Source organism: Meleagris gallopavo, chromosome 7 (assembly GCF_000146605.3).
Source record: "Meleagris gallopavo isolate NT-WF06-2002-E0010 breed Aviagen turkey brand Nicholas breeding stock chromosome 7, Turkey_5.1, whole genome shotgun sequence".
NCBI lineage: Eukaryota > Metazoa > Chordata > Aves > Galliformes > Phasianidae > Meleagris > Meleagris gallopavo.
Window position 1 is genome coordinate 35,980,710 of NC_015017.2, and position 23,348 is coordinate 36,004,057.

General features: G+C 40.7%; 1 long non-coding RNA gene across 1 annotated transcript; it reads right to left on the bottom strand.

The window, feature by feature from the left end:
- Positions 1-395: 395 nt before the first annotated feature.
- LOC109368662 lies at positions 396-20,472 on the bottom strand. The gene is made up of 3 exons (XR_002116933.1): positions 20,405-20,472; positions 4,456-4,566; positions 396-3,868 (listed from the first exon to the last, which is right to left on the bottom strand). It is a non-coding gene; the product is annotated as an uncharacterized LOC109368662 (long non-coding RNA).
- Positions 20,473-23,348: the final 2,876 nt, after the last annotated feature.

A 23,348-nucleotide genomic window follows, 5' to 3' on the forward strand; every position in this document is an offset into this window, starting at 1 on the left:
GAGGTAAAACAAAGTAATTTACTAAATAGGTATCAACAGAATTTTATAAGGAGAGAGAGTGTGAAATTGATAGTGGATCGGCCTTACCGCAACGCTGAGATGAGAAGCGCAGGCAGAGAAGCGCAGGCGAGAAGCGCAGGCAGAGAAGCGCAAGCGAAGCAGCGCAGGCAGAGAAGCGCAAGCGAAGCAGCGCAGGCAGAGAAGAGAGCATCAGGTGACCTTGCCGGGAGTTATATCTCCTCGCTGACCGCAAAGCCCCCTGGGGAAACGTAGCTGCTCTTCTCCGCTGGACAGGCACCCGGAACTTGAGCATCAGCAGTCAAACCCCCAGTACATTGCATGATGTTATGATGTGGAATACCGATAATGAAAAATCATGAAACCATGACACAACCACAAATCATGTGCACGCATACAGATTTCCTTACATCTCCCCAGCCTCCTCTGCAAACATATCTGTTTCCTTTCTGTCTACTCAGCCTTCTCAGTTCTCAGTCCTTCTGCACTCTGAGCCTTTGTTCTCCGTTAAAACAACGCGCTCAGCTACTTAGCAGAGAGCATTAAGTGATGAAGTCTGTGTACTCCTTTGGTGCTGCTCTAGAATTATCTTTTCATACAAGATGTAACGTTCTCTTCTTCACCTTCTGAAGCCATAAAATGCCAACCCTCTGCAGCTGAAGGGAGGCAGAGATTTATTAGCCTGTCTAAACCAGACTTTGAAAAGTGCAGAGGAAATTTCTGCTCAGCAGATGCCCCGCAGAAGGCATTTGCAACACTTAAAATTAACTTAATATTCCTTTTCAAGAGACTGAGCATCCCATAAAACTTGGGTCTCTTTTGTCCAGTTGCAGCCAGTTCCTCTCCAGCATTTTCTGCTTTCTCCACAACAGTCCATTTTAGATCTTTCTCAACTTCACACAGACACACTGAAGAAGTTCACAGTCCCTACAGTCCAATGATCTCTCCTGTCTTTTCAAGGGGCCTCTGGTTCTTCAGCACGCTGAAGCTGCTTCTATCCCAAAAAACTCTTATGGTCCAAATTTAATTTGACTGAACTACGAAACCCGAAAAGAAGGATTGTGTAGGTTATGCTGAGAGATTTGTAATGAGAATAACACAGCAGAAGCTGATGTGGTACAAGTGATACTGAGAGATCACTTGAAGAAATAAAGCAATTCAAAGAATTCTCCTGGCAAGCAAAAACACATTTCACCATCGTACGTTTCAGCGAGCTGGTTTTAAATCAAAACCAAATAAAATACCAAGAAATTTACAGTTAGGCGACTTCTTTGTCAGATCATTCAGAAAAAGAACATGAGAACGATAGTTCAAGAATGAGTTTTTTTTTTAGCAAGTTTATCGCACATGATTGTGGAAAATCTGCCAGGTTTAGAGTTTATTATCAAGGCAGCACTGGAAACCTCTGTACGAATAACATGTTGGATGCATTGCTAAGCTAAATCAGGTCCTAGGTATCCCCAAACAGTCAGTTTCCTCAGTGTGGCAGGGTTCAGCAGTGAGCATGACACCTGGTAGCAATAGCACTTGCAGCATCAGAACCAGAGAGCAGGCGAGCGTTGTAAGCTTTTGTTAAACCTGACAGTTTAACCTACTGCTGAAAAAGGAATTTATGGACCTCGAGTTTTGATTTAAGTCACTGATTTATCACTTTCATTCTGTACCAGATTTTGCCCAGTGAAAGTCTTTGCATTAACAATTCTACTTCTCTTAACAGAATTTCTTGGTGGAGGTTACTTATGTGAAGAGTAATCGGTCTCTTCTTTCAACATCCATTCTCTACCAGTGCCTTGCAGGCACACAGGTACGTCCAGTGCAATGGGGTAATATTTTTCAGACAAATATCTTTGTCAGGAAATGTCATGCTGGGACAACATGTAGAAAACATCTGAAAATTCAGGTCAAATTCATCAAATAATTTGAAATAGCAAAATGGAATGAAGAAAGCATGGCTGAACATTTTACCAAAATATTTTCTGGATGAAACATTTCAACCACTCATATCAAATCATTGGTACATCTCATGAAATAAGCTGCTTTTTAAAGGAATATTTTAAATAAATTCTAGTGGTAAAAATGCAAAAAAAATTGCTTATTTTATGTTACAGCTGTTGATCTCAAATAATTATTTTAGCCAATCACATGAAGGACTTTTTTTTTTAATTACAGGAAGTCATTGTGTATTACCCTGAATTTTCCTCATCCCCTTAACCTTTTGATTTTTGATTTTGCAGGAGGTGGAGATACAAAGAGCTTATTTGCCCAGCTTTAACCATGGACTGCTGCACATGGAAAGAATTCCATTAAAAAAAAAAAGACTAAAAAGCACACAGCATTAAGATTTACACTGAAATTTGTCCTCATATAAGTAGTTCCACATATTTTGGCTACCCACAATATCTTTAAAAAAAATTATTCCATTGTGAGACTGTATATAAATGATGTGCAATACCTAGAATGAAGTGCAGGAAGTGTCAAGGACATTCATTTTAGCACTGCTTCCTAGGACGCCCCAAGAAGAGACACGAGTGAAATTCTGAGAGCAGATAGATGCATGAAAAATGGACCTACTGTCCCTCCCTGTGCAGATATCCTGAAGTGCTGGATCCTGTCTACTCTACAATTGCCTCTAAGTACAAAGCAGTAAGTAAAAAAAGGACAGTGATTGAGAACAGCATCATTTACTGGAGTTAGAGCTGTTTTTTCCTTAGTGTGGCAAGATTCTATCCTAAGTTATTTCCTATTACTGTGCTCCTAAAGAAGTGACCTCCCTGCCTACAACCTACAACAACACATAGCTGTTAACACATTTGGATAACCTGGCTGTATTCATATTCATCTCTGTGAATTACCCAGAAAAAAACAATCAATTTCTTCTAGAAGTTCATGAAAGCACACGCAAAAAAGGGAGGGGGGAAACAAACTACAGACATTCCTAGGAAAAAAATCTAATGCAAAATACTGTGCAAAGGCATCAGTGTTTTAAGCCTTTGAAAAAATCCAAGTCCCACTGAAAAAATTAATCTTTTAGAACTCCATATAGCATCTTTCAGCCTATATTGTTTATGATTTACCATGGCATCAGAAACACATCTAAATGCAAGGGGAATTTTACCCTCTTCACAACATCGCACACTGACTTCTTATGTTCTTGAAACAGAACTTAAATAATACATTATCTTTCATTCTCTCTCTGCACAGGAACTTCTCTGCCAATATAGTTGTTGTCCAGCATGTAATCCAAAAGTTGTGCTCTACCAAAAGTTCTCCTCTACCTTCATCCAGTTTATCCTTTATTGAAACTTGTCATACCACTGTAATTCCCATAAACCATATTACCAATCTTCAGACTCAGCTCAAGCAAAGAGAGAATAGGTATGTCTGGCAAAAGAATAAAAACTAAAGAGAAAAATAAACTTTATCCAAGCTCTTGACAATGATTTGTCAAGCTTAGCAGAGCCTTGCACTCTCTCAGTGCAACTAGACGTGTACTTTTACTGAATCCAGCCTTATTCTGCTCTTGGGTTATACAGTATGTTATACCTTGAAAACAGCACTTATACAAGTGAAGTTACAGTGGACTCACATTTCACATGTAGAGAAACAGCTGCTATTTTAATTTAAAAAATCTAAATTAAATCATAACTTAAAAGCTATGTTTCATCATTCACAGAACATGCCAAATCATATGCCTGAAATATAAAACTGATGCTGAAATTCTGGTAATATTTAACATATTCTTTATGAAGAAAACATTCTTCTTGAGCTTGGAAACTGACTGAACAATAGCAGCTTTAGGACCTCCAAAGCCGAAGGCTCACAAAGGTTATGAGAATGTGTCTGCCCAAAACTACAAATCAAAGAGTAACAACAATACCATATGTTACAGAACATAAAGTATCCTTCACAAACACTATAAAATCCCCCCATATCTCTGCCTCCAGAGTCCCACTGCCCAGTGGATGGTTGTGTTTCATTACGCTATCACCATATAAGAACATTTTTACTCCATTTTTAAAGGCATGTCGAAAACCTAGCAGTACCACTGAGTGACCTTTGGAGGGTTAGAACTAAGTAGTAATGACAGAAGTTTGTCCTTGGCCTAATGCTGTTTAAAAATGCAGAAGCTGATTTCATGGAGAAGGGCTCCAGGTGGCTTTAAACTGCAGCCAAAAGTGGTCCTTATTCATGTTGTTTGTTTCATTTAAAATATAGTCTATATATAAATTACATAGACTCCCATAAAACCTATTTCTTTTTGGAGTAATTCACACAGACATATTAAAGGTCCCTGTGGTCTAAGGTGTGGCAACTAGTAAAGAAATGGGCACATCCACTCTGGCACTGAGACTCTGCATCAAAGTAGGAGAGAGAATTAGTTGCCTCCCATGTTAAACTGCACGTACTCAGGGATTTGTATCATAGAGATGCACTCACCAGCTCACTGGGCTCACAGATAGAGGGACTTCGTGCAATAGCAGCTTCTTTCAAGCCAGTTACAAAAAGGGAAGTACCACCAATTCCATTATCAAAATCTTCCTTTTATTCCTTGGAACAGAAAGTAAACAAGTGTGAGAGCAGTGTTTTCCATGCATCTGTGTGCCACTAAAGTGTTACAGCTAGCAATGTTTTCATCCAGTAAGGGCACTGAAAACTTGGTCAGAGAATGAGAATTAGTCCTCTGAGAACAAGATCTTTTAGGAAGCCTAAATTAAAAGCAGTAGATGTGGAGATATACCTACAGTCCATTCAAGACCCCTCTAAAATCAATGAATTATGCTTTACAGCAGCCCCCCTGAGAAAGCACAATGAGACAAAGGAGTTCAAGCTTGAGCCTGAATGTTTGCACCTGGGGCCTGGGTTAAAGTGTGCATGTAGCCTCACCCTGCACATAACCCTTTGCAGAAGCACACTCTCTTTTGAGAAAGATTAATATGAAAGTATCTTAAGGGTCACAAACATAAATATCAAGCATATTTTTTATCAACAGATCCCCAAAATTTTAAGAGGTACCTGGAATACTCTTAAATGGCTCTTTAAATAGAAGATAACGAGTAATAAAACTCACAGACTCTCTTTCCTATGTTGATTTAAGAGACATTTTCCTTATTCCATTAAAATTCCTTTTTCAGACTCTCAGCAGCAACAGTCTTGCCTGGTAAAACTTATTCACAGTCTAAATATAGTTTACATAGAAGCTTAATTAGACTCTTTCAGTATGGTTACGGAAACAGACATTTCTGATATGCCATGCAAATGCTCCCATCTCATATTAACTTGAGAGTTGTCCATTATACTTTGCTAATCAAAAGGAAAATTACACAAATCTAAGATGAAAAGGTTCAGCCAAGCCCACCATTCCTCATACCCAGAGCACAACCACCAAACAACATCCCCTACATCACACAAATGGACTTACCTGTACACAGATCTGAGGAGACACAGTGAGAAAGAATCTTTTCAGGCTAGACCTTAAATCCCCATATTTTTGACAGATTGCTGTGGCCATCTGCTGCCTTTCCACAACAGGTGGAATATGCTTTATCAGATCTGCCATTGCCAAGACAACTATCATTTTACTCATTTATAAGATTTATGCCCCAATTGTCCTCATTCTTTCACACAGAGGACTTGTCTATGTGGGAAACTTAGTGCACAGTGAGCCAAGATGCTGACTTTCTGACTTTCAGCAGACAAGCTTTTCTGCTCTAAAGCTCTGAACGCCCACTTTGAGGGCCTCGCATTGCTACTTTTTCATAAGGCGCTCTGAAAGAATTCATGGTTGGAATTTGGTGCAGAGAAGTTATGTACAATTCACAGCCTCCCAGGATGGAGGCTAAATTTCTCTAAGAAAAAAAAAAATCAGGGTGTAAGATCCCACCACCTTCTTTCCTCAGAGATGAGGGAAACAGGAGAAGTGTGTGGGCCCTGTCAGGTTGGCCTCAAAATGGCAGCTAGGCACAGGCCCTCAGCCAGGTTCATGGGGCTGATGCCAGGCTGGGCATGGCAGAGCAGTGGTGTAGCTGCAAACCAGCATCTTCTGGCCTCACTGGGGAGAAGTAAGATGTATGGTGAACGTGGAGCCTCTGCTCCAAGCTCGGCTGAGGTAAAGTGCCACAGCCAGAGCTGGGTCAGGAAGCTCCAAGGGATCCGTCACACTGGTGGCAGCTCAGCTCTCCATCGTGCCATTGTCAGACAAAGCCTGGGGAAGAATCTACTTGTGCTTGCTAGTCAAAAAGCAGATAGTTTGTTAAAAAAAAAAATCTCATCCTTCACTCCAGCTAATTGCATAAAGAAAAGCACAGACCAAGGCAGGCAGATTTATCATCAAAAGCATCCACATCCATTTAGTTTCAGTAAGAGGTAATTCTCCGCGGTGACTGGAGGTATTGCACTATCACATTTATGGCAGTGCCAAGTGTGGAGAACAGAGGATGTTGCTGTGCCAGCTGCTCTATGTTATCATTATTTGTACTAGCATCATGCCAGGAGCCAGGGGCTGCACAACATAAAACAAAAAGTAATTCTCTTTTGCGGACAGTTTACAGAATAATAGCAAAGGTGACCACTTCTGACCTGGACAGCTTAGTCTAGATCAGGACAAAACAGAGCATGTATCAGATGTCATGCTTAAATAAAACAGTTTTCTTCCCCATGGAAAGAGTCTGTGACTAACAGGAGTCAGGATTACAGCACTTGGAGACGGGCTGAAGGGACACCTTTGTAACAGCATGTTTATTCAGGGTCCTGTATGAAACATTTTATCAGAGACACCAAACTGCTGAAGTCTGACTCAGAAGCCAGTTGTAAAAAGTTTAGTCCTTAGGTGGTAGAAATAGCTATGGGTCTCAGCACAATTAGAAACCTGCACTTTTCTCTGAGTAAATTCTTCATCTACAAACACACACAAAGCACTGCCTAGCTCATACGCTTAAAAATTAAACATTACAGATTTATCCTAAAAGCCCAGTAAATTGTTTCTTCTGCTCATTGTGATGGAAGAATCCATCTCCAAGCGTACACTTAGGCTTCGGTTAGCACTCACAGGCTTGGTGAGGACTCAGCACTGCCAGATGGAAGCCCACAAAAATGGGCTGAATAATCTTTTAAAGGCCTAGAGTTTTGTTATGTCACACATACAGATCTTTATTCTTAAGAAATTTAGTGGCGTTTCAATGTGATTAGCAACAGAGTAGGGGATAGGAACTTGATTTCAACTTCTTTGTCATAGAGCATTTCTGCTTTCTTCAAAACTGGAATTCAACTTAAAAACCTCCAGCATAATTTCATCAAAATTTCAGGTTTTACGGGTAAATAAGGACATTCTTTCTGTTCTGTTGAAGCAATCTTTAAGACTTGCTCAGCCAGAATGAAAGTCTTCATAACACAGGTCTATGAAAGGTAAGTTATAGAAAAGAAAAACACTCACTTTTTTTTTTGAATCTCAAAGAATATGCCAAAGATCTCCATCAAAAGAAAACTAAAATTCCTATAGAAATACGCATATAACTTCAAAATCCATTCCAAATTTTCAGAAAGCATTACTTTGTAGGCAGTAGGAAATCTGAACAAAACCCACCAGAAATACTTGCAAAGTACTTTATAGAAATCTGATTTGTATGCTTCATATTTGATTTGACTGAAATCAAAAGTGAAGTTTGAGAAATTTGGATTTAGGAAAAAACATGCCTAGGAAGATCCATTCAAAGCCCATTTCAAATGCTCCTAGGTTTTGCTATATGGTCCCTGCCCTGGCACTCCCTTCATCTTGGTCCTCATTGTTATGTATCTTAGCTCCACACACAGGGCCCAAACGAATGAAGTGCAGTTTTGCCATTGTCCCTATAGGCTGATGGATCACAGTCCTAGTATTTTACCTGCATAATCCTTCCTCCCAGAGGGATGCCCCTAATTCTAATTAAATGAGTACCTTTAAGTCCCTAATCTATGCAAAACCCTTTTTAAAATGTGTACTGATAAAAGCACCATGAACATATGTGCATACCACAATCCTATATGAAATATACAAGAATTTACTTATTCAGTCACAGGCCTTATGAATATTTCTTGCATGTGTGAGTCTTACACTTTTAGTATAGAAATAAGGTATTTGAAAGTGAATTGTGGAAGATCCTTCTGCTTCTAATATTGGTATTAAGATGAAGAAGATATTGCTCTGTACAAAACCAAAATGCTTGGTAGGAAGGGTAGAGAAGATCAAATGTATGATGGCAGAGAGACAGTCTCAGGCTGGTTGCAGCACCTGACTTTGATTATGATCTAAGCAGCCAAAAAAATGAATACAAGGATAGTATTCAAAAGACCTCTCCAAGATAAGTATGATAGCTTGTCATAGTGTTACTACAGTTGATGTATGTCCATACTAAGTATCCTTGCAAGACAGTTTCAGTGGTCTTCAACTAAGATAGCAGTCAACTGCCTCCATAAGGTGCGTTGGAACTAGGTTGGTGCCTTGAGAAAAACTCCAAAACCTTTGGACAATCCAGCTCACACGGCAACCTCATCTGCCTCTCCTCTCTGAATGAGATGCTTCAGAAGCCCTGATTTAAGAAAACAAACAAGCTGCCAGTATTTAGTCTTATAAATATATATATATGTTTTATAATTCCTAGAGCTAGATCTTGACAAGTTTACGCCTGGGATCTTACCCAACAAGAAGTTCCACATAAAGTGCTGTTCTTAATAAATAGTACTGACAAGTAAATGGCTGTGAATGAAATCTATGAAGCATCACCTATTTCTAACAGATTCCATAATCACTGCAAATAATTTCAACTTAATTCTGTTCTTCCTCTGCCTGCCAAGTATTGTGGGCTTGCTGAAGCCCCCTCTGCAAGCCGAATCAGAGACCTAACCTCTTGAGAGCCTCCCAAATCAACAAAATGTCCCCTCCTCATTTTTACTCTGCTAGAGTTTGTTTTGCATGGAATTTATTTGCCCGTTTTGCATGAGTTGTTTGGCTGTAATCTCGGTAGCATGTAGCCTTGCCAGATTTCAGAAAGATGAGCAAACTTCTGAATCTGATAGCGACTTCAGCAGAATACCAAAAAGGGGCTTCTTTGTTCTCCATAAACAGACTATTTACTTTGATCTGGTAAAATGAATTAATGAAAGGAAATGACACCTTCCAATTTGGTGTGTGCAAGAGAAAGAGAAGTAGGCTTAATTTTGTTTTCTTTTTCCTTTTTACAAAGACGGAGTAGGCTAAGGGTATCCTTTCCAAAGTACAGTGCTGATAGAAATAGACAGATTTTCTCTGGTAAAAAGTCTCCTCATAACACCGCAAGGTCCATGTATATGCAAACAGTTCAGAGTTATTACAAATCTAAAATAGGAAGCTATTCACTTGATCTTTTGGTTCAATCCTATTAGGACCCCCCTGGAGCTCTAAATGGATACCAGCCTGTCACAGGCCTGTTGCTGTGACGACCCAGTCTTTATAGAACAAGAAAAAGAAATGATAGTGATTGGCAGACCTTCCTTGCCCTAGTATGTAACACAAAAGGAGACAAAATGAAGAGGAAGTCAGACTCTTATTATAGGTTTGATGCTTCTTAACCTTACAGCACCTTACACCTGGTAAGTGTCACCCTGCAAACTTAAACCCTCAGAAGAGTAATATAACATTTCAGTCTCAGATGTGAAGAGCCAAGCGAGGCATTAATTTATCTGTCCTGTTGTTTTGGTTGATTGAAATGCAAACAGCATTCCTAGCAAAAGCGCATCTGCAAAAGAAAGAAATAAACAGAGGATCAAATCCTGCTGGCCATGCTCTTACCAATGGGTTTAGGGTGTAAAAGCAGTGGGTCAAGCCGGATTTAGCTCATGGTGTAAATGAATGAAGGACTGGCAAGGCAAGGACTACAAGAGGGAACTGTCTACGGCTCCTATTTGCCCTGCATAAAAAAAGGAATGAATTTGATAAATTCTGCCACATGGTGCCATACTGTATCCTGCTAGCTGTAAATAATAGTCTTTCTGTTTCTAGTTTCTTTAGCTTCCCTTGGTATCTGTGACAGAATTTCAACATTGGTTACAAGAAAGTATGAAATATACTTTCCTTCACTTTTTTTTGCGGGGGTAGGGGATGGGGAGGAGGCAGCTAAACAAGAAAAAAAGATCAGAAGAATGGGAATAAAATAGAGAGCTTCCCATTAGATTATCACCATGAAAATCCAGATAAAGTCACTGTGATGTTTAGAATATTGTACGTTCAATTGTTGCTATCAAGAACTGTCACATAAAATGTTTGCCTAAGAGTGATAGATATTCACCTGTACCCACAGTGCCTAAGCTATGAATCTATATTTCATGCATGTTTTTGCCAAACTTAATTATAACTTTTTTTCTATCACTCATTAATCTTGAAGTAATCCCAGGAGCCAAATAGCATTCTCATGGTGCTGCAGAGAAAGCAAATCAAAAACTTTTCTATTTTCATTCTTTTCTGAAGTTGCCTTAAAAGAAACGAAATTTTTACTTAAACTTTCAAGCAGCAGTTCTGACACTTTTAGTACAACTTGGTATTTAAGAGTGTCACTAAACAAATGTTTGCTTGAGCAGGGAGATAAAATCCAATAAACTGTGACCCTTAACAATGATATATAAGTTTTGTGTCAGCACGCTCAAAAAAAAATGACATTCTGTAAAGATAACAAGGGAATGTTAAATTAGCAAGAACAGAAAATCTGGCTATATTCTGAAATGACTTTTTAATATCTAACTCACAGTTCAGAATGTTAATTTTCTTGAATAAGCAAAGCTGAACTTTTTGTGGTCTGTAGGAAAGCACTTGCACTTAAAATAACATTCAAATAACGGCACAGATGCCAGCTGATAGAAGCCAATGGGATTACAATGATTTTAAACAACAGTTTGACCCAACATCCTAAAAGCTTTCAGATTCAAAATTTAGAATATGCTAATGAGTGTTTTGTACTTTCTTTAAATATTTACATTTGCAGCTCTCCAACATTATTCCTTCGTAACCACTCACTTCCAAAGGGATTTCCATCTCCAAAACAAAAGACAAAAACGTGAATCTTTTACTGTTGATGTAGGGTTTAAAAAAATTACCCATCCTTTCTCAGAATTTTAAAAAGCAAGAAAGTCAGCACACAGGCAATCTTATTTCTTTTAACATTTTAAACTTAATTTCACGGATGCTTTAAAAAAAGATAACATTGAACTGAGATACACTTACTGTAATATATATACATATTGCCTGATGAAGGCCATTTGTACCTGACAATGCAAGCTCTTAAAGCTGGATCATATATAAAATTTGCATGAAAATATATTTGTTATTCAGGAGAGGAGAAAAGTTAGAGGGGTGAAAAAATAAACTGCAAGATGATTCATTTCATTTTTAGCTGAAATATCCTCCTTTCACAATAGGCATTGCTAATCATTGCCAATTGAGAAGCTAGAGCAAATACCTCTTTTACAAACCCTTCTTCTTACTTAAAAAAAAAGAAAAAAAAGAATGGAAAAGAAAAACAGAACTGTAATGCAAGCAACAATAAGCTGGAGCTTTTTATTTCTGGCATAAGCAGAAATTGTGCCCAGAGTTTTTCTTACATTAATACAAGTTTCCATATGGCAGCTTGGTAAACGTGCACTGAGATTTTAAACATGAAATGAAAACTTCAGTTAACCTGAAATGCATTCATGTCACTGAAGTTACAGTAATTCAGCAAAAAGCCATGCTTTATACAGTTTTGTACCACCACCAAGTTAGCTGTTTTGTTAAATTACCATCAAAGACCATATAATGAGTTCACAAACTATTACTACTGTGTTTCAATAAGGAGAAAGGGGAAGCGTTTGGTAGTTCCATTTTAACTAACAGATAACTGAGAACACACTTTCGTGGCATAGCTTTTAATTTCTCATGTGGAAACAATGAATATCTATTTATCTTACAGATTGATATATTTAGTATTAGTGCATGCAACTTTGAAAAAGAAAAATAAGAAACCAACTGTACACAATGAAAAAAGCAGCAAGAAGAAAAAAATCTGATCATAATTTCTTTCTCCTGGACTCTGCATAGCAAGAACTGTTTGCTCTGTAAGTATAACACTTTCAAAGTCATTTGGCAGTACCTTTTAATTACCATTATTGCAGCAAGACAATAGCATTTAGCAGTATAAAGTTTCTCTGCATTTTCCTCTTTTCACAGTTCATGTTGTCAGTCTTAGACATATGTACTAAAATACTAGAGTTATAGGGGCATGCTGAGAGGGTTAAACCATCAGTATTTTTCCTGGATAGTACAAGTCGGAGAGCAGTCCCTGGAAGAAAAAAATGAAATTTGTCTCCTGTCTGTGGGATGAGCAGGGGCTTTGCACCACCTCCTGGTGCGCGAGGGAAACGCCAGAGAGCAACGCTCTCAGTCACTTGCCCTTTTACTTATCTGTTCTTGTTTCGTTTGGGTTTACTTGGGTTTTCGGTTCTTGTTTTTATGTCCATCCCTTTCCCCACCTATTTTTTAACCCCTCTTTAAAACCTCGCGCTCCAACAGCACCAGAAGCACTCCTCCTGTCCTACCATTCCCCAGTTCTATAAAGCATATAGATGGACCAAAGGGTTTTTGCACCTTTCCCACAAGACAAAGTGGACAAAGCCAACAGCACACACATTGCTGCTGTAAGCCAGACCCCTGTCTGGAAGGCATGGGAACCACAAAGAGACAGTAGTGCTGGGCAGCCACTGTGAGGCCATGGGCACTGAGAGCCCCCGAGGTGCCAGATCCAGGTGGGATCATAGGTGCTGGCCCTTTGTCCCCAGCCCTGTCTCCTTGGTCAAGCCATCACCAAGTCTTAATCATCTTGAGCTTTTCTCCTGAGTCCCAGGGACAGTTTGGTCTGAAGGCCTACAAGAGATGGGCTATTCCTGCCTCATGTTTTGTTTGTGTCCTGGATGGTTCTATGGGGTTTCTGCCACAGAAAATGAATTAAACATAAGAAAAAAAAAAGTAAAATCCCAGAGCTCCAGAACTGAATACTTCTCTCTTGCACTCACAAAGCCACTATGTGATGGAGACTTGGCCCTGTAAGCCTCATTACAGCTTAGAGCAAAACAAAAGAGCTAATAAGGGGGTTTCATCATCTGTTTGGCTTCACGCTCCCAGCTTTAAAACAAAACAAGACACTACCACCATAATACCAGAAAAATAAATGCTTTTCTTTCTTAGGTTCATAAAACACTCATTACACATAATTAATCATAATGACATGCTGCATTCAGGCTTCCAGCTAGGTTCTGGCTGGAAGTGTAACAAATTGGCTCCTCATAGCTTCCAGTACTTTACCCAGAATGTTCTTTAGGATGCAAAATTGATTATCCAAAATAGAAATCTCCTCGTTTCCTTTGTTTTGGTTGCTGTCGAAAAACCTATTAGTTTAAGCCTCTGCATTTTCCACTTCCTTTAAAGAAATGGCTATTTAAATCCATTGATGTTAGTGGGTTTACACTGCAGTGAAGTTACCTAGCAGCTACAAAGTCATTAAAAGCTTGGTCAAAGACTGACCAAAACTTGACTCAATCCTCACTAAAGACTTTGGGCTGCTACTGAGATCATCAAGAAATTAGATATGTCTTAATACTATCTGCTCACAGCAGACCCGAGGATTTAATATACAATATTGATTTTAATACAATCTCTCATTGGCAAAACAGCAGTTGATGCTATTTATAAATATGATACTTAGATTTAAGTCAAAAAAACCATAAGACCTTGAATAATAAATTTCAAAGGTATATAGGACCATAAGAACATCTTTGATTTTAATAGTAAGCACGGAAGGAGAAAACAAATGATAGTGTATATCCATCATCCCAGCAGACTGTGACATTTAAACCGGGAGTACAAATTCTGCAAGAGAGATTTTGTTCATCCTCACATCACTTGCACTGAACTCTGATAACAGGAGGCTGGCACTTGATCCAAAGTCTATTTGGTCAGCGGTTTTACACGCTGCTCATTTCAGCCTACAGGTCGAATTAGATCAACCCCCTGGAGAGACAGTGTCTACTAGCTTCCTCAATTCCATGTGTGATATCAGGGCTGTAACAGAAAAACACCCACGGGCTCTTGGGAGAAAATGTTACCTCCTTCAGATTCCACTTTAAGCAAGGATATCTACACCAGCTCGAACAGACAACAGCCCCTTGCATGCTGAACACAAGCACCTTCTTACTTGACAAACCTGACCATGAAGGATGCTTGATGTTGCAGGAGTAATCGCTACTGACTGCTCCTCAACAGGGCATTTATACCACATCAGCAAGACACTTCCTTCTCACGCACCTCACCAAATGGGTTTGCTTAGACAAAAGTGGCAAACCTACAGAAACCTTCCCAAGTCAGAGTGAATGGCATTGTTATTTGCTCACAGAGATGGTTCTCAGACTTTAACAATAATAATTGTGGATTACTGTTGCAAGCCAGTACAAGGACTGCATAAAGAATTATGGATTTGCTGTAGAAATCTAAAGCAGACTTAGAAAAAAATGAAAGAAAAACTTTCAATAAAATTCTATGGGCCACAGTGCACTTGCTTTCTGCTGAGCTTAGTCTAGTTGTAAGGCTGTCAGTCTATAGCTAACACATCCCCATGGGCTGTTCTAGCTTTCACCAGATGGCAGTGGTGCCTCAGGGACTATCCATCAGATGAGGTTAGCAGCAGGGTCTCCTCCCCTCTCCAGAAATGCCTCCCAAATGTGGGACTTCAGGGATTCTGCATTGCACCTTCATTATCCTGTTCAAGAGTCTCCCATTTTCAGAGGCATCCACATTCAGAATATTAGAGGAATCTCTAAACCCATAAGGTTCCCTGAACAAGATTCTCTTTGTTGTTCAACAGCACAAAAAAAAGAAGTGGTTCTGGCAGTTTCTGTGGTTATGTCTATAGATTTCCATGAAATTCCAGAGATTTCTTCTGTCATTTAACTCAGAAGGACTTTTCTTATAAACACAATTACCAGGAATCAAGGCTTATGGATTTGGTCTTGCCACAAGCTCTGTTTGGGCTGTTATCTAACTTTTCCATTTTTTCCATCTGCACGATGAGCACAGTAATGCTCCTTTGACTGATGTATCACAGGCTTTAATTCAGTTGTCATCTGCAGGCTGCTGAGGTAGATGCTTCCCTGGTAGCCGTCAATTGGAGCATTTGTACAGAGCACACTCTTGGAGTAAGGGGATATTTTTGTTCATGATTGTGGAAACAGAATGGAGTTTCCAGCACTGGATTTCCAACCACCACTTCTCTCAGCTTTTCAACCCCCTTTACACTCCACACTTATTCATAAACTCACATTCATTCATTTAGAATAAATAGTGTATTATCCCTCCTATATAGCAATAAGTGCTTTTTTTTTCCTCCAATTCTACTCTCATTTTCCTCCACTAGCAGACTTGGGAGCAGTTTTCCCATCAGTAAATTCTCACTTTGTCACTGAAATTTTTTTTTAATTACTTATTAGAAAAAACAGACTTGTATTAAATTTATCTCGACAGAAGAAATATACCAATTCTGAAACTATATCTAAGAAAACCTCTTGCTGACTACAAGTCTCTGAACAAGCACATATTCTGCATCTGTGCCCCTTCTGTGCAAGTATAATGGTACAATCTCAAAGTCAGTTTTTGGGTTTGATTCTCTCCTCCCCGAATTTACACAGGCTCCATTGACTAAAACAGTATCTCAGTTTCTTATTGAAACTTTTTAACAATGCATAGAGCCTCGGGTATAGACTGCCAACAGCTTTCACCAGGTGGCAATGGTTTCTGCAGAAGAGTCAGTAAGAAAAGCTCATGTGTAATATGCTGAATAGCCAACACTATATATCAAGGCTTTGCACTCTGAGCATCTCTATACATCCCAATAATCCTAAAGCACTTTGTGCCTCAGAGTTAATTTTATGTGTAATTTCACCAAAATCAACAAGACACATCTAAATGAGAGTTTAGTACCATTTGAGATCTGAGTCTTGAATACTACACTGACCTAAACTCTTCTGAAACAAAAAAAAAAAAAGAAAAGGGAAATCAAAAGTAAACCCTCCTGTTAATGGTCTGAAGTTATATCATCTGAAATAATGCAATTCTCCCTCCAGTTTCTGTGAAAATCCTTTTCTAGTGCTGCGGGGAACACATTTATAAGGTAGAAGGTAGAGACATAACACCAGGCAGTAAATGAGAAAACAACTTTCTTTGTCCTGCTCCAAGTAGCACACAGGGTGATAACAATCAAATACTTAAAGAATTATTTTCAACAGTCAAGAGCAATAATGCACAAGGCAACGACCTCTATTAGCAGCGATGGGACTAGGGGTCCATAGTAAATCACACATTTCCCTACTTTATGTCATCAACCATCTTACCCAGGGACTTGGAGCTGCTGAGGGCCAGTTGAACAACTCCAGAACAAAACCCACGTTTAAGGCTCAGCATCCACACAGAAGTCTGGTGCAAAACAGCTCGGAGTACAGGTGGTGTATGGAACTGTTAATCTGGTCAAAGGCAGTTATTCTATACTGCCTCTATACTATATATGGGAGCAGGGGATACATGCATGTGACTGCATACACATCTCCAGCACATGTGTAGTCTCCTACAGTAATGCCTTGTTTCTCCTACAGTCTTACCAAAGGCTGAAAGATTTCCTTGCTGAGATAAAGGTATTATAGTGTTAAGAAAAATGTTGGCACTTACTGCTTTCTTAAATGGCCAAAGAACTGCCTCTGGTATGTGAGCTGAGACCTGGTACCAACTCGGCCTTCCTGAGACATGAGAAAAGTATATTCTCTTCTGTAATATGAAATGTGTTCTGAGACACAGAACTCAACTCTGTTATACAGAAGCACAACACAAAAGGAAAGGGCTGGTACGCATTTTGTTTATACACTGAATTTATATTCTTGCAATGCAGAATTTTGAGCCACAGCTTCATTCCCCCCTGCAGCCACAATCCTGCAGCTGTGCAGAAGCACATGCCATACTGCAAAACAGGGAAGAGACACATTTTTAATAAGTTGTTCTGACATTTCTACACTATGGCATTTATATTTATTACAGCAAACCATCACAGTGCACATTGCAAATCAATAAAGTGAATGTGAAGCTGTTCATAGCACTCAAAGCCTTGTCCATTACTGTAATATCCAGTTGTTTACAGTGCAGTAGTGAGGCACTTGTAGGCCTCACTCAAATATGGCTTTCATTCTCCAATATGATCAAATGCCAACACGCTGTACAATGGCTCCTTTGTGAATCAGGTATATCCCAATTTTAGCCTTGGATAACACTGCAGAAGTCAAGAGGGCTGTAGTTCACTCACATCATCAGGTAAAGATAAATTAAGTCAAAACCTCAGACCCAAGCTGTTTCCAGAATTAGCAGACTTTTGGCTCAGGTCCCTTTCTCCTCCTTAAACTCTTCTTCCTGATAGAAAGGGACCACAAGGAGAAAGGGGGTGTGGAGACAGAAAAAAATGTCATCTCAGGCATGCATTGGCAGCTTCCACAAGAGAGGTCTTGAGCTCGGCTCAGAGAGCTATTTCACAGTTTCTTTGGCTGTCTGTGCAAATGTCTGTAATTTATTTCCTAACATTTCAGTCTGATCCTGCATGGAACAGACTGCAGAGACAGCCTGTTCGTGCCACATCCTTCAGTATCCTTGGTGTGGTCAATTAGCAAGTTCCCTGGAGAGCTTCACTTCAATTGAGAAGTTATTATTATTATTATTATTATTATTCCTACTTCTCACAATAGAAACATTAACCCTTGTGGGAAAGCACTTTAAGCAGAGTGCTTGCATTCCAGCTCTTCAAGAAGGAAGCTTTTGTTCTTCTCCCAGAAAGAAGGCAAACACTCCACCATAGTTTTCAGGTTAGAAGAGCTGCAGGTGTGGGAGGAGTCTGGCACCACATGGGAAACTCAGGACCCAGGGATTTCAATAAATGAGCAGCACAGGCTAGCTTAAGTCAGAGCTGTCTGACCTTATTCTCCAACCGACTATCTTCAATAAACACATTTAAAGGAAAACTGAAACTTGCAGTGGATAAAATAAATAATTGGAAGTATTCCTAGTTCCCCTTACCTCAAATACAATTTGTCCCCAGTGCTCTAACTCCCTTCTGGCAAAATGTTCACCTATACTTTTCCCTTTAAATGTCACCTTGGGGGGAGGGGGGAAGAGGAAAAAAAGAAAAGAACAATCTTCTCTTTTCTCTCTTTCCCAGCCATGGATTTCCCTTTTTTCACACCCTTAGTTCATTTCTGTCACACCCACCTCCTGCATTGGCCCTTAATTGCTAGAACATCACTCATTACCTCCCTGCAGCAGCAAATAGCTTTATTACATTGCTACTGCTAACCCCAGTCCCAACTACTTGTTCTGCAGCAACACAGCCATGGTGCAGGGCCAATTCAGAGCAAACAGCTCAAGCAGGACACACCAGTCCATGCTCACAGATGTGGCTAATGAAGCCAGATTGATCTATCCAGAGTGACTCCACCTGGACCAGCACTGCAAGGTTGACTGGCACATTGAGTGAGCAGCATTTATATTTTATTAAATACAGCAGGCTGTGCAGCAACTTCAGTTGCATAATATTGCATGCATTGCTATCACCGGAGGGAAGAGCATGAAGAAGAGATACAGCAGCAAGGAATGGCATGGCTATGCCCCTGTCAGCACCTGGTCTGAAACCATATGCCTTCCTCAGAAGTCAATGGGCAGTCAAGGCTACCTTTCTAAATTGTTACATGATACTGACTAGGAATTCCTGCTTTGCCTGAAGTCACTCAGATGCCAGAAGCAGCCCTGCTGCTTTAGAGCCTTACTATGCTGTTTCTCAAATCCACGTTCCTCTGGTGTGTACAAATAAACTCCCCTGCTCCTGCTCCAAAGATATTTAACAGAAGCAGCTCCAGGGATCGTTCACATTACTGAAGTGTAATTAGACCTACAGGAAGTGTAGAAACATTTACTAGCTTATTATATTAGCATAAAGAATAATTACACTACCTTCATTTTTTTAACACAGCTGTAGAAGTACATTTTTTGCTCTGTCAGCACCTGGAGAGGCTGAGAGGTTTGGTAAGCCCGCAGGTACGTGTTTATTTTACTCATGGGAAGAGCAAATATCCAAGGTTTCTAAGAACTCTGGAAAAGGGACAAGTGCACTACAGCAATTTAACAAAGTGCTTATTCTAATCTGTATAAATATGCACCACATGTATCTTTTATAACTGTTACGTGTTGTGCTATTTCAGCAATAGCCAGGATTGAAGGCTTTGTCAGCTATGCTTCAATGGACTCATAAAAGCACCTCTATTTAAAGAAAGAGGATTTCATAGTAATGGACAAAATTGTAAGTGCTGTCAATGGCTACATTTCATCTCATTGATTTACACTGTGTAGGATGATTGCTTTGATTTGAATCACATATGCTGGAGTACTGCATTCAGTGCAAAACAGCCAGATTTCACAAAACAAATGAGCCAGCAAAATCCACTAATTCTCAGTGTGACGACTGAGTGAAAAACTCATAGGGCTATGCTGAGACATGGCTTGCAGTGCAGCAGGGATGGAAGTTGAGTCTCCAAATAACATTTTAAAACTGTCCAAAATACACTACAGCATTATCAGGTGGTGAGTTCTAATGCAGAACTCAGTCAAACGAGGCCTCAGAGAACCTCCAGCTACTGTTATACTGCTAGGCATAGGATACCTGGGGCTTCCAGATGGGATTGGCCCTGGCATCAAAACCTGCTGATGTTTGCTACTGCCCTGGTTGGGTTGCTTGCAGTCTGGCAGATTTGTGTCACCTTCCTTTTTTTTCTCCCCTCTGCAAACCATCTGTTCAAAGGTGAATGTCTCTGGGACATTTAACATCTTGGGATTGGACTCTGTGTGCAATAAGCCCTGCTTGTCTTGTAGCTTACCCGGACTTTGTTATAATCTTCGTGAGTGATGATCAGAGGTAAAACACCCTGACCAATCTGTGTTCTGCCTCAGCTGTGCTATTACAGTAAATCAGAAGGTAGAGGTTGGGATTTAGCTTCCAGTGCACCCCAAAGAACAGGTGCAGAGAGATCCTGGTTGCCGCTTGACTTGTTTTACATAAGTCCCAAGAAGTTACACTTTTATTCCTCTGTAGAATAATAAGTATAGTCTGGACACAAACAGTGCTGAGTTTTTCTTTTTTCTCTCTCAAACGGGGATTGAGTCTATCTGATCCTACAGCATAAACACATGCACCTTTCCCCCTGAACAATCAGAAAGATCAATGCAGCAGAACAACAAAAGGACTAGTGTGATAGAAAAGTGCTACAAAAGAAAAGTGCTCACCCATCTCTGAAGATCCAGGCTCAGAGGGAAAACACCACCAAGCAGGGACCTCCAACCAGAGAGCCTTCCCTAGGGCAGGCAGCCCTTAAATGGGGTCTAAGAGAGGTGCAGCCAGGCTCCACCCAATCTGGTCACAGAGCTGAATTGCTTTCACCTGTGCTCCCAGGGCTGACAGGGTGCTTTCTCCAGGTGCTCAATCAGTGGTTCAGGCCATGACTCAACAGTTACCATACACTCCTACATACATCCAATCAAGCAAGAGTAAGGCTTTGTGATCATTTCTAATGGCTTCAAATTTCAGCTTAAAGATGGGCATTATTCAAAGCATGCAGTGCACTACAAACTTTCCGCAAACCTAATGCACTGTAACAATGGGACAGACTATATTTCCAACACATCTGAAATATTTATCAGAGGAGAAATATGAAAAGGTCGGGCTGGATTTAAAATACAGAGTGTAAGCCTGTGAGATGAGAGGTAACAGAGAGCACAGAGCAGGACAAAGGAGCTGGAGCAAGGTCAGAGGAAGGTAAAACCTCTGTGCAGTATGGTGGGGAACCATGCAGGGCTGGAGTCCCAGAGGCAATGCAGATGCACCAGTGCACATGTTAATAAGCTTCATCTCAGTAAAAACGATTACCATGGGCACAGCCTCCTGCTACACCAATTATTCTGCTTTGAGAGCTAGCTTAGTTTCTTCAAGGTGCTCCATTACACGAGCATCCTGCTCTGCTCCCATTCCCTGCACAGACACTAGCACACGGGTCTGCCTTCCAATGGGACAGAGCCATCTCGTTTCAGCATCCCAAAAATCTTTGTCCTCGACTCCTCAGGGTACAGGAGGGGAAAAGCATGACTCCTGAAGCCAAAGAAATAAAGTTTTCATCGTAATTATAAGGTTACTGCATTACACTGCGAGAGAAATGGGGGAACTTTCCCATGTCTTTCTCTTAAGTGTTATTTTAACTGAACTAACTTCAGCTGAGCTTTCTGTGACTTATAAGGCTTGCTTGGGGGATAAGTACAATTATTTGGAGTATCTCGTGCTGGAGTGATTGATAGATGTATCAGCCTTGACTTATTCTTAATGCAGGGGATTTGGCAGAGCTCAAGAACCATTTCCCACTGAACTTACATTTGAACCTACTAGCCAGTACTGGGCCTTCTTTCCTTACACAAAGGGCCAGATGCAGAATTAAGTCTGAAATCAGATTTTGGCACTTAAACTTAGATCTTCTCGAAAATCAATCATTTTGCAAAGCTTCTGAAGTGCACTTTGAGGGCACAGACCGGACAGCAAGTAACTTGGCACAGCTTGTTTGGAGATGTCCCTGGAGCTGCCAGGGGAGGGCTAGGTGAAGTTAAGTAAAGGTTCTGCCCCAGAGGCAGTGGGCACAGAGCTGCTGGAGTTGAAGGGGTGGTTGTACAGCACTCAGACATAAGGTTTGATTTTTGGTGCTATGTGGAGCCAGGAGCTGACTTGATGGTCAGTGATGTCTCATCTTACATGAACCCGTGCATGGCCATGTTGGGGAGCCACGCCTTACGAAACTTCCATGAATTAGTGTGGACACCGTGGAAACAGAGGGAAGGGTCAGTTTTCTTCTGGCTCCTTAACACAGACAAAGCCGAGTGCTGGGCTGTGTGCCACTGGCCTCACACAAAGCCAAGGTCAGAGGGAGGGAGAAGCAGAGGAAAATGCGCATTAGGGGAAAAGAGACTACAGGCACACCTGCTGGGAGCCAGCGTGTGGCCCAGGGATGGGGCATGTGTGAGACAGAGAGGGTGAGCAGATGAGGGACCTGCCAGCAGCAAGTGTGAAGATGAACACCCAGTAGTGACAATGATGTTGTGGCCAATCAATGATGCTTGATGCATGGGGGACGGGATAGATGTCATTATTCTACAAAAACATATACAGGCAAAAACAAAGCCATCTTTTTTGAATAAAAATGAAAGAGAAATGACAGGGGAAAAGCAAAATATTTGTGAAATGATTTAAACAAAGAAGTAAATCCAAGGAATATATATTTTTTCCCCACCGATATGATGTACTGTATAGTTTACAAGAGAAGAAAGAAAAAAATCAATCCACGGCAATATCTGATGTGCTTCTGTATAATAAACTGCTCTGCAATTATATGAGCAAGGTGGTGGTAGTGACGAGAGGTATGGGATTTCGTGTCTCCAAATGTGCTGGGTTTGTATCATCCTGTCACCAATTGTTCAATATTGTGATACCGGACAATCTCCAGTGTTTTTCCCAGTAGGTCAGTGAACTTATTTTCTTATCAAGCCTTAAGGCAGGTGCAGACATGAGGAAGGCATTTGCCTTTGTTTTTCTCCTTCAGCCCTGCCCAGCAGCTCCTTAGTATGCGGAGCCAGTGATTCAGCCGCACAACTTTCCTCCTCCCCGTATTTTCTTTGCGAGGATTGCGGCGGAAAGCACAATGGGGAGAAGTTTCATCTCCCCCGTATGATGCGAATGAGAGTAATGTCTAATGCCTGTTGTAGAAGGTGGCATTTTAATTATCGCAGCGCGCTCCAGCAGGCACAGGTACGCATCTGCCTACGTCCATGCACACACCCAGCACCAAGGAGCTCTTCCTCCTCCTCCTCTGATCTCTTCCTCGCCTATATGCAAGCCGGGGAACGTGGGCTGATTGGAAAGGTCTCTTTCCTTGATAACAACAATTCAATGCGCCTTGACATTTTAATAGCCTGCCGTCCTAGTGAACACAATCGAGCTGAGCAGTGAAGCAAAAATCATTAGGTAAGCAAGATAATCTAAACGAAAAATCAGCCTCAACCGGCTTCCCACATCTGGGGTACAGCTGGGCAGCGGCTGCCCTTTCCCGCTTCCGAGCAGCAATCCTCTCCTGGGAAGGCCGATGAGGGAAAGACGAGTGTCTGTGGATTTATGGCGGGGGGACCCGGCCCGCCT